This window comes from Oryx dammah, unplaced genomic scaffold (genome assembly GCF_014754425.2).
Source record: "Oryx dammah isolate SB20612 unplaced genomic scaffold, SCBI_Odam_1.1 HiC_scaffold_22, whole genome shotgun sequence".
Lineage (NCBI taxonomy): Eukaryota > Metazoa > Chordata > Mammalia > Artiodactyla > Bovidae > Oryx > Oryx dammah.
In genome coordinates, this window is record NW_024070206.1 from 32,145,903 (window position 1) to 32,155,396 (window position 9,494).

At 39.6% G+C, this 9,494-nt stretch overlaps 1 non-coding gene across 1 annotated transcript; it reads left to right on the forward strand.

Moving 5' to 3' along the window:
* Positions 1-8,524: 8,524 nt before the first annotated feature.
* Positions 8,525-8,596, forward strand: TRNAC-GCA. The gene has a single exon. It is a non-coding gene; the product is annotated as a tRNA-Cys (tRNA).
* The last annotated feature ends 898 nt before the right edge of the window (positions 8,597-9,494 follow it).

A 9,494-nucleotide genomic window follows, 5' to 3' on the forward strand; every position in this document is an offset into this window, starting at 1 on the left:
GCATCTCATTCCAGTCACCTCTAACTACCCCCTCCCTCTTCTCTTCTCCATGTAACCCAGTGAACCTCTCTGGGTGCCCCTCAATGTGGAGAAACCTTTCATCTTTAGCCTAGATACTATATCATTGGTGCTGTATAGATGGAGAAGTCTAGAGACCACCGTAAAAATAAAACCGAAAACCAGAAGCAGGAGGCTTAAGTCCAAAGCTTGAGAACATCAGAGAACTCCTGAATTCAGGGAACATTAAGCAATAGGAGCTCATCAAATGCCTCCAAACCTACACTGAAACAAAGCTCCACCCAAGGGCCAACAAGTTCCAGAGCAAGACATATCACACAAATTCTCCAGCAACACAGGAACACACCCCTGAGCTTCAATATACAGGCAGTTCAAAGTTACTCCAAAACTTTAGACGTCTCATAACCCATTACTGGTCACTCCACTGCACTCCAGAGAGAAGAAACCCAGCTCCACCCACCAGACCTCCAACACAAGCCTCCCTAACCAGGAAACCTTGACAAGCCACTGATACAACCCCACCCACAGTGAGGAAGCTCCACAATAAAGAGAACTCCACAAATTACCAGAATATAAAAAGGCCATTCCAAACGCAGCAATATAACCAAGATGAAGAGACAGAGGAATACCCAACAGGTAAAGGAGCAGGAGAAATGCCCATCAAACCAGACAAAAGAGGAAGAGATAGGGAATCTACCTGAGAAAGAATTCCGAATATTGATAGTGAAAATGATCCAAAAACTTGAAGTCAAAATGGAATCACAGATAAATACCCTAGAGACAAGGATTGAGAAGATGCAAGAAAGGTTCAACAAGGACCTAGAAGAAATAAAAAAGAGTCAATATACAATGAATAATGCAATAAATGAGATCAGAAACACTCTGGAGGCAACAAATAATAGAATAACGGAGGCAGAAGATAGGATTAGTGAAATAGAAGACAGAATGGTAGAAATAAATGAATCAGAGAGGAAAAAAGAAAAACGAATTAAAAGAAATGAGGACAATCTCAGAGACCTCCAGGACAATATGAAACGCTCCAACATTCGAATTATAGGAGTCCCAGAAGAAGAAGACAAAAAGAAAGACCATGAGAAAATCCTTGAGGAGATAATAGTTGAAAACTTCCCTAAAATGGGGAAGGAAATAATCACCCAAGTCCAAGAAACCCAGAGAGTCCCAAATAGGATAAACCCAAGGCGAAACACCCCAAGACACATATTAATCAAATTAACAAAGATCAAACACAAAGAACAACTATTAAAAGCAGCAAGGGAAAAACAACAAATAACACACAAGGGGATTCCCATAAGGATAACAGCTGATCTCTCAATAGAAACTCTTCAGGCCAGGAGGGAATGGCAAGACATACTTAAAGTGATGAAAGAAAATAACCTACAGCCCAGATTACTATACCCAGCAAGGATCTCATTCAAATACGAAGGAGAAATCAAAAGCTTTATAGACAAGCAAAAGCTGAGAGAATTCAGCACCACCAAACCAGCTCTCCAACAAATTCTAAAGGATATTCTCTAGACAGGAAACACAAAAAGGGAGTATAAACCCGAACCCAAAATAATAAAACAAATGGCAACAGGATCATACTTATCAATAATTACCTTAAACGTAAATGGATTGAATGCCCCAACCAAAAGGCAAAGACTGGCCGATTGGATACAAAAACAAGAATCCTCTATATGCTGCTTACAAGAGACCCACCTCAAAACAAGGGACACATACAGACTGAAAGTGAAGGGTTGGAAAAAGATATTCCATGCAAATAGAGACCAAAAGAAAGCAGGAGTGGCAATACTCATATCCGATAAAATAGACTTTAAAACAAAGGCTGTGAAAAGAGACAAAGAAGGCCACTACATAATGATCAAAGGATCAATCCAAGAAGAAGATATAACAATTATAAATATATATGCACCCAATATAGGAGCACCGCAATATGTAGGACAAATGCTAACAAGTATGAAAGGGGAAATTAACAACAACACAATAATAGTGGGAGACTTTAATACCCCACTCACACATATGGACAGATCAACTAAACAGAAAATTAACGAAGAAACGCAAACTTTAAATGATACATTAGACCAGTTAGACCTAATTGATATCTATAGGACATTTCACCCCAAAACAATGAATTTCACCTTTTTCTCAAGTGCTCATGGAACCTTCTCCAGGATAGATCACATCCTGGGCCATAAATATAACCTTGATAAATTCAAAAAAATCGAAATCATTCCAAGCATCTTTTCTGACCATAATGCACTAAGACTAGATCTCAATTACAGGAGGAAACCTATTAAAAATTCCAACATATGGAGGCTGAACAACACGCTTCTGAATAACCAACAAATCACAGAAGAAATCAAAAAAGAAATCAAAATATGCATAGAAACTAATGAAAATGAAAACACAACAACCCAAAAGCTGTGGGACACTATAAAAGCAGTGCTAAGAGGAAAGTTCATAGCAATACAGGCATACCTCAAGAAACAAGAAAAAAGTCAAATAAATAACCTAACTCTACACCTAAAGCAACTAGAAAAGGAAGAATTGGAGAACCCCAGAGTTAGCAGAAGGAAAGAAATCTTAAAAATTAGGGCAGAAATAAATGCAAAAGAAACAAAAGAGACCATAGCAAAAATCAACAAAGCCAAAAGCTGGTTCTTTGAAAGGATAAATAAAATTGACAGACCATTAGCCAGACTCATCAAGAAGCAAAGAGAGAAAAATCAAATCAATAAAATTAGAAATGAAAATGGAGAGATCACAACAGACAACACAGAAATACAAAGGATCATAAGAGACTACTATCAGCAATTATATGCCAATAAAATGGACAACCTGGAAGAAATGGACAAATTCTTAGAAAAATACAATTTTCCAAAACTAAACCAGGAAGAAATAGACAATCTTAACAGACCCATCACAAGCACGGAAATTGAAACTGTAATCAGAAATCTTCCAGCAAACAAAAGCCCAGGTCCAGACGGCTTCACAGCTGAATTCTACCAAAAATTTCGAGAAGAGTTAACACCTATCCTACTCAAACTCTTCCAGAAAATTGCAGAGGAAGGGAAACTTCCAAACTCATTCTATGAGGCCACCATCACCCTAATACCAAAACCTGACAAAGATACTACAAAAAAGGAAAACTACAGGCCAATATCACTGATGAACATAGATGCAAAAATCCTCAACAAAATTCTAGCAATCAGAATCCAACAACACATTAAAAAGATCATACACCATGACCAAGTGGGCTTTATCCCAGGGATGCAAGGATTCTTCAACATCCGCAAATTAATCAATGTAATTCACCACATTAACAAATTGAAAAATAAAAACCATATGATTATCTCAATAGATGCAGAGAAGGCCTTTGACAAAATTCAACATCCATTTATGATAAAAACTCTCCAGAAAGCAGGAATAGAAGGAACATACCTCAATATAATAAAAGCTATATATGACAAACCCACAGCAAACATTATCCTCAATGGTGAAAAATTGAAAGCATTTCCCCTTAAGTCAGGAACAAGACAAGGGTGCCCACTTTCACCACTACTATTCAACATAGTTCTGGAAGTTTTAGCCACAGCAATCAGAGCAGAAAAAGAAATAAAAGGAATCCAAATTGGAAAAGAAGAAGTAAAACTCTCACTGTTTGCAGATGACATGATCCTCTACATAGAAAACACTAAAGACTCTACCAGAAAATTACTAGAGCTAATTAATGAATATAGTAAAGTTGCAGGATATAAAATCAACACACAGAAATCCCTTGCATTCCTATACACTAATAATGAGAAAGTAGAAGAAGAAATTAAGGAAACAATTCCATTCACCATTGCAACAAAAAGAATAAAATACTTAGGAATATATCTACCTAAAGAAACTAAAGACCTATATACAGAAAACTATAAAACACTGATGAAAGAAATCAAAGAGGACACTAATAGATGGAGAAATATACCATGCTCATGGATCGGAAGAATCAATATAGTGAAAATGAGTATATTACCCAAAGCAATTTACAAATTCAATGCAATCCCTATCAAGATACCGGCGATATTTTTCACAGAACTAGAACAAATAATTTCAAGATTTGTATGGAAATACAAAAAACCACGAATAGCCAAAGCAATCTTGAGAAAGAAGGATGGAACTGGAGGAATCAATTTGCCTGACTTCAGGCTCTACTACAAAGCCACAGTCATCAAGACAGTATGGTATTGGCACAAAGACAGACATATAGATCAATGGAACAAAATAGAAAGCCCAGAGATAAATCCACATACATATGGACACCTTATCTTTGACAAAGGAGGCAAGAATATACAATGGAGTAAAGACAATCTCTTTAACAAGTGGTGCTGGGAAAACTGGTCAACCACTTCTAAAAGAATGAAACTAGATCACTTTCTAACACCGCACACAAAGATAAACTCAAAATGGATTAAAGATCTAAATGTAAGACCAGAAACTATAAAACTCTTAGAGGAGAACATAGGCAAAACACTCTCTGACATAAACCACAGCAGGATCCTCTATGATCCACCTCCCAGAATTCTGGAAATAAAAGCAAAAATAAACAAATGGGATCTAATTAAAATTAAAAGCTTCTGCACAACAAAGGAAAACATAAGCAAAGTGAAAAGACAGCCTTCCGAATGGGAGAAAATAATAGCAAATGAAGCAACTGACAAACAACTAATCTCAAAAATATACAAGCAACTCCTGCAGCTCAATTCCAGAAAAATAAACGACCCAATCAAAAAATGGGCCAAAGAACTAAATAGACATTTCTCCAAAGAAGACATACGGATGGCTAACAAACACATGAAAAGATGCTCAACATCACTCATTATTAGAGAAATGCAAATCAAAACCACAATGAGGTACCACTTCACACCAGTCAGAATGTCTGCGATCCAAAAATCTGCAAGCAAAAAATGCTGGAGAGGATGTGGAGAGAAGGGAACCCTCCTACACTGTTGGTGGGAATGCAAACTAGTACAGCCACTATGGAGAACAGTGTGGAGATTCCTTAAAAAATTGCAAATAGAAATGCCTTATGACCCAGCAATCCCACTGTTGGGCATACACACAGAGGAAACCAGAATTGAAAGAGACACATGTACCCCAATGTTCATTGCAGCACTGTTTATAATAGCCAGGACATGGAAACAACCTAGATGTCCATCAGTAGATGAATGGATAAGAAAGCTGTGGTACATATACACAATGGAGTATTACTCAGCCATTAAAAAGAATACATTTGAATCAGTTCTGATGAGATGGATGAAACTGGAGCCGATTATACAGAGTGAAGTGAGCCAGAAAGAAAAACACCAATACAGTATACTAACACATATATATGGAATTTAGGAAGATGGCAATGATGACCCTGTATGCAGGACAGCAAAAAAGACACAGATGTGTATAGCGGACTTTTGGACTCAGAGGGAGAGGGAGAGGGTGTGATGATTTGGGAGAATGGCATTGAAACATGTATAATATCATGTAAGAATTGAAATGCCAGTCTATCTGATGCAGGATATGACACGCTTGGGGCTGACGCGCGGGGATGACCCAGAGAGATGTTGTGGGGAGGGGGGTGGGAGGGGGGTTCATGTTTGGGAACGCATGTACACCTGTGGTGGATTCATGTCAATCTATGCCAAAACCAATACAGAATTGTAAAGTAAAAATTAAAAATAAATAAATAAATTAAAAAAAAAAAGAAAGTGAAAGAGGAGAGCGAAAAAGTTAGCTTAAAGCTCAACATTCAGAAAATGAAGATCATGGCATCCGGTCCCATCACTTCATGGCAAATAGATGGGGAAACAGTGGAAACAGTGTCAGAGTTTATATTTTGGGGGCTCCAAATTCACTGCAGATGGTGATTGCAGCCATGAAATTAAAAGACACTTACTCCTTGGAGGAAAAGTTATGACCAACCTAGATAGCATATTCAAAAGCAGAGATATTACTTTGCCGACTAAGGTCCATCTAGTCAAGGCTATGGTTTTTCCTGTGGTCATGTATGGATGTGAGAGTTGGACTGTGAAGAAGGCTGAGCGCTGAAGAATTGATGCTTTTGAACTGTGGTGTTGGAGAAGACTCTTGAGAGTCCCTTGGACTGCAAGGAGATCCAACCAGTCCATTCTAAAGGAGATCAGCCCTGGGATTTCTTTGGAAGGAATGATGCTAAAGCTGAAACTCCAGTACTTTAGCCACCTCATGCGAAGAGTTGACTCATTGGAAAAGACTCTGATGCTGGGAGGGATTGGGGGCAGGAGGAGAAGGGGACAACCGAGGATGAGATGGCTGGATGGCATCACGGACTCGATGGACGTGAGTCTGAGGGAACTCCGGGAGATGGTGATGGACAGGGAGGCCTGGCGTGCTGCAGTTCATGGGGTCTCAAAGAGTCGGACATGGCTGAGCGACTGAACTGAACTGAACTGAACTGAATATTCCCTCCATCATCACTACCAATAATTTCTGAGTTAAGGGTGAATTTCCAACTCTCATGGCTGCCAGACTGGGCATGTAGGGTTGCTCCATCACTGAACAGTTGAGTTGAGCCTCTTCCTCTTTTGCTTCTAACATGACCCATGCTCATGCCATAGTCCAAACTGAATTCATAAGCATCTACATCTTTACAGATAGGTTGATAGCTACAATATAAGTATGTGTTCATGAAGTGTATTCACAAATATATATGTGTGTGTATACCTGCATACCTATGTATGTGTGTGTGTATACCTTTATATTTGGCATCTGTATCTGCCAGCTCCTTACCCTTTTTTGGGAAACTGTTATCCCTCCTTATCCCAACTCATGTTCTTACTGTCAGTTTAGATTTAGCTTTTACAGGAAAATGTGAACCTTTACTCACAGCTTTTAGGTTCCAGGATCATATATATTTAAACTTTAAGTGACTTTCTTGAATGTAGAGTAGGCTTACAGCCTAACCAATATAGCCAAAATATAACTGCTGCTACTTCTCCAACCCCGACTACCCACCCCACCCCTTAAAAACTGTTCTGTTCATCTTCTGGAATTTTCCATCTGAGTAAATGTTGTTACTGAAAACAGGTTTGCTGGCTCCAGGCACAGCAAGCCAAATGCTAAGTAGTTGAGGTTTACAGCAGAGAAAGTTTTATTCATAAGACAGTCAAGTGAGAAGGCAGGAGAACAAATATCAGGTCCGTTCCCCACCCTCCCATCCCCGCCAAAGCGAGGGGTTAGAATATTGTTGGGTGAAGACTATAGGGTAGTTAGAGATGCAGGGGGAGGTGATTGGAGGCAGGAAAAAGTAATGCAGTAGCTGCCCTGCACAGGCATATCTAAGTTACATGCTTTTTCAAGGACACACTCAGAAAATGGTGGCATTAGCCATTCACTATCTAAGAGTGAAGCTTTTGGCCCTCTAACATCAAATGATTATGCATTGGACACTTACATGGGTTCAGTCAAATGGTCACTGGTATCAACCAATTTGCACTGAGCAAGACTAGCTCCTAGGAGACTGTTACTATAGCAATCCATACTTTAGAGGTGTTATCTACAGGGGATAGTTAAAAAGTCTCATGATATGCTGTTTAAGTTATTTGAAGCTTGGAGGGTATGCAACTTGCAAGAACAATCAAAGTAAGCTTGGTCAGTGAAGGTGGGTTGCTGTTGTTTCGTTGATAAGTCATGTCCAGCTCTTTTGTGACCGCATGGACTGTAGCTCACCAGGCTCCTCTGTCCATGATGTTTCCCAGACAAAAATACTGGAGTGGGTTACCATCTCCTTCTCCAGATAATCTTCCTGACCCAGGGATCAAACTCGCATCTCCTGCTTTTGCAGGTGAGTTCATTACCACTGAACCATCTGGAAAGCCCAAAGGTGGGTAACAGGATGTTATTAACTAAACAAATTTACAGCTTAAGGGGTCAGATGACTGTCCTTGGTATCAGTGGTATCACCATTTATTCTGTTGCTCACTTAAGCTCCAAACATAGATGTTTTCTGTCTCCCTTACACTTCTACACTGGATCCATCATAAAGTTTTTTTGGCCCTATTTCAAAAATATCTTCTGAATCCTTCCTCTTCTCTCCATTTCTACTATATTACCACAGTCAGTGGTAAAGAACCCTCTTGCCAGTGCAGGAGATGTGGGTTCGATCCATGGGTCAGGAAGATCCCCTGGAGAAGGAAATGACAACCCACTCTAGTATTCTTGCCTGGAAAGTCCCATGGACAGAGGAGCCTGGTGGGCTACAGTTCATAGGGTCAGAAAATAGTTGGACAAGACTTAGCAACTAAAACAACAAACAAGCCACCAATATCTTTCTCCTGAATTTCTACAAGAGCTTTACAGTTGATATTCCTGCTTTTACTTTTTCTTCCCCTCCTGCTGCCTAAGATACTTTGCTAGTACACTCAGAATAAAACTGATTTTACAAAGCCTCATAAGCTTTACTGTAACATCTTCCCTGGTGGCTCAGACGGTAAAGCATCTGCCTGCAATGCAGGAGACCCAGGTTCGATCCCTGGGTTGGGAAGATCCTCTGGAGAAGGAAATGGCAACCCACTCCAGTACTCTTGCCTGGAAAATCCCATGGACAGAGGAACGTGGTAGGCTACAGTTCACGGTGTTGCAAAGAGTCGGACAGGACTGAGCGACTTCACTTTCATAAGCTTTCTGGGTCCTAACTTTGTCACCCATCAGTCACCATTCTTCACTTCCTTCACTAAAATAGTTTCACAAGCCTTTTTCGCTCTTTGAATGTGCTAAATGTCTCCTCCTTTGCACTTTACTATTGAATATTACCTCTGTGTAAAACTCTGCCTCTTGAGGTTGTCAACAGCTGATTTGATCAGCTCATTTTAGTTCAAACATCACCTCCTTGGAGATACCCATTTCCGCCTTCCTTATTCACACGATCACTTCATCACATGTTTTATTTCTTTATAGACGCTCAGAGATACCTGAGCTTGCATTGTTCATGTATTGGTTTGCTCCTTTCTCCCACTAGAATGTGAGCTTCCTAAGAGCATGGATTTTTCTGTCGGGTTCATCGCATGACCCCAGCACATCAGACAGTGCCTGGTATTTGGTAGACATGGAGAAGGGCGCACTAAAAGAAGAAAAGAATGGATGTATCAGTAGATTTTCTCCCCAATTTGTGAAGCTGAAACTGAGACAGAGAATCAATTTCAATCTCTAAAGGCTGAATCCTAGACACAAAACTCAAAAGCCATTTGAACAAGGCAGTGAGCCAAATAGAAAAAGCAGAGACAAAAGCTAAAGAAAGTTTTCCTGGTATTCAACTCTCCTGCTAGTTGTTTGAGAGCCAGACGTATTCCTTCCATTTCCATAGTATGATTGTTTAATTTATGTGTGAGGTATCCCAACATGATTGCAGTAAATTCCTCTTTTTTTCTTACCTTTTTTTTTTT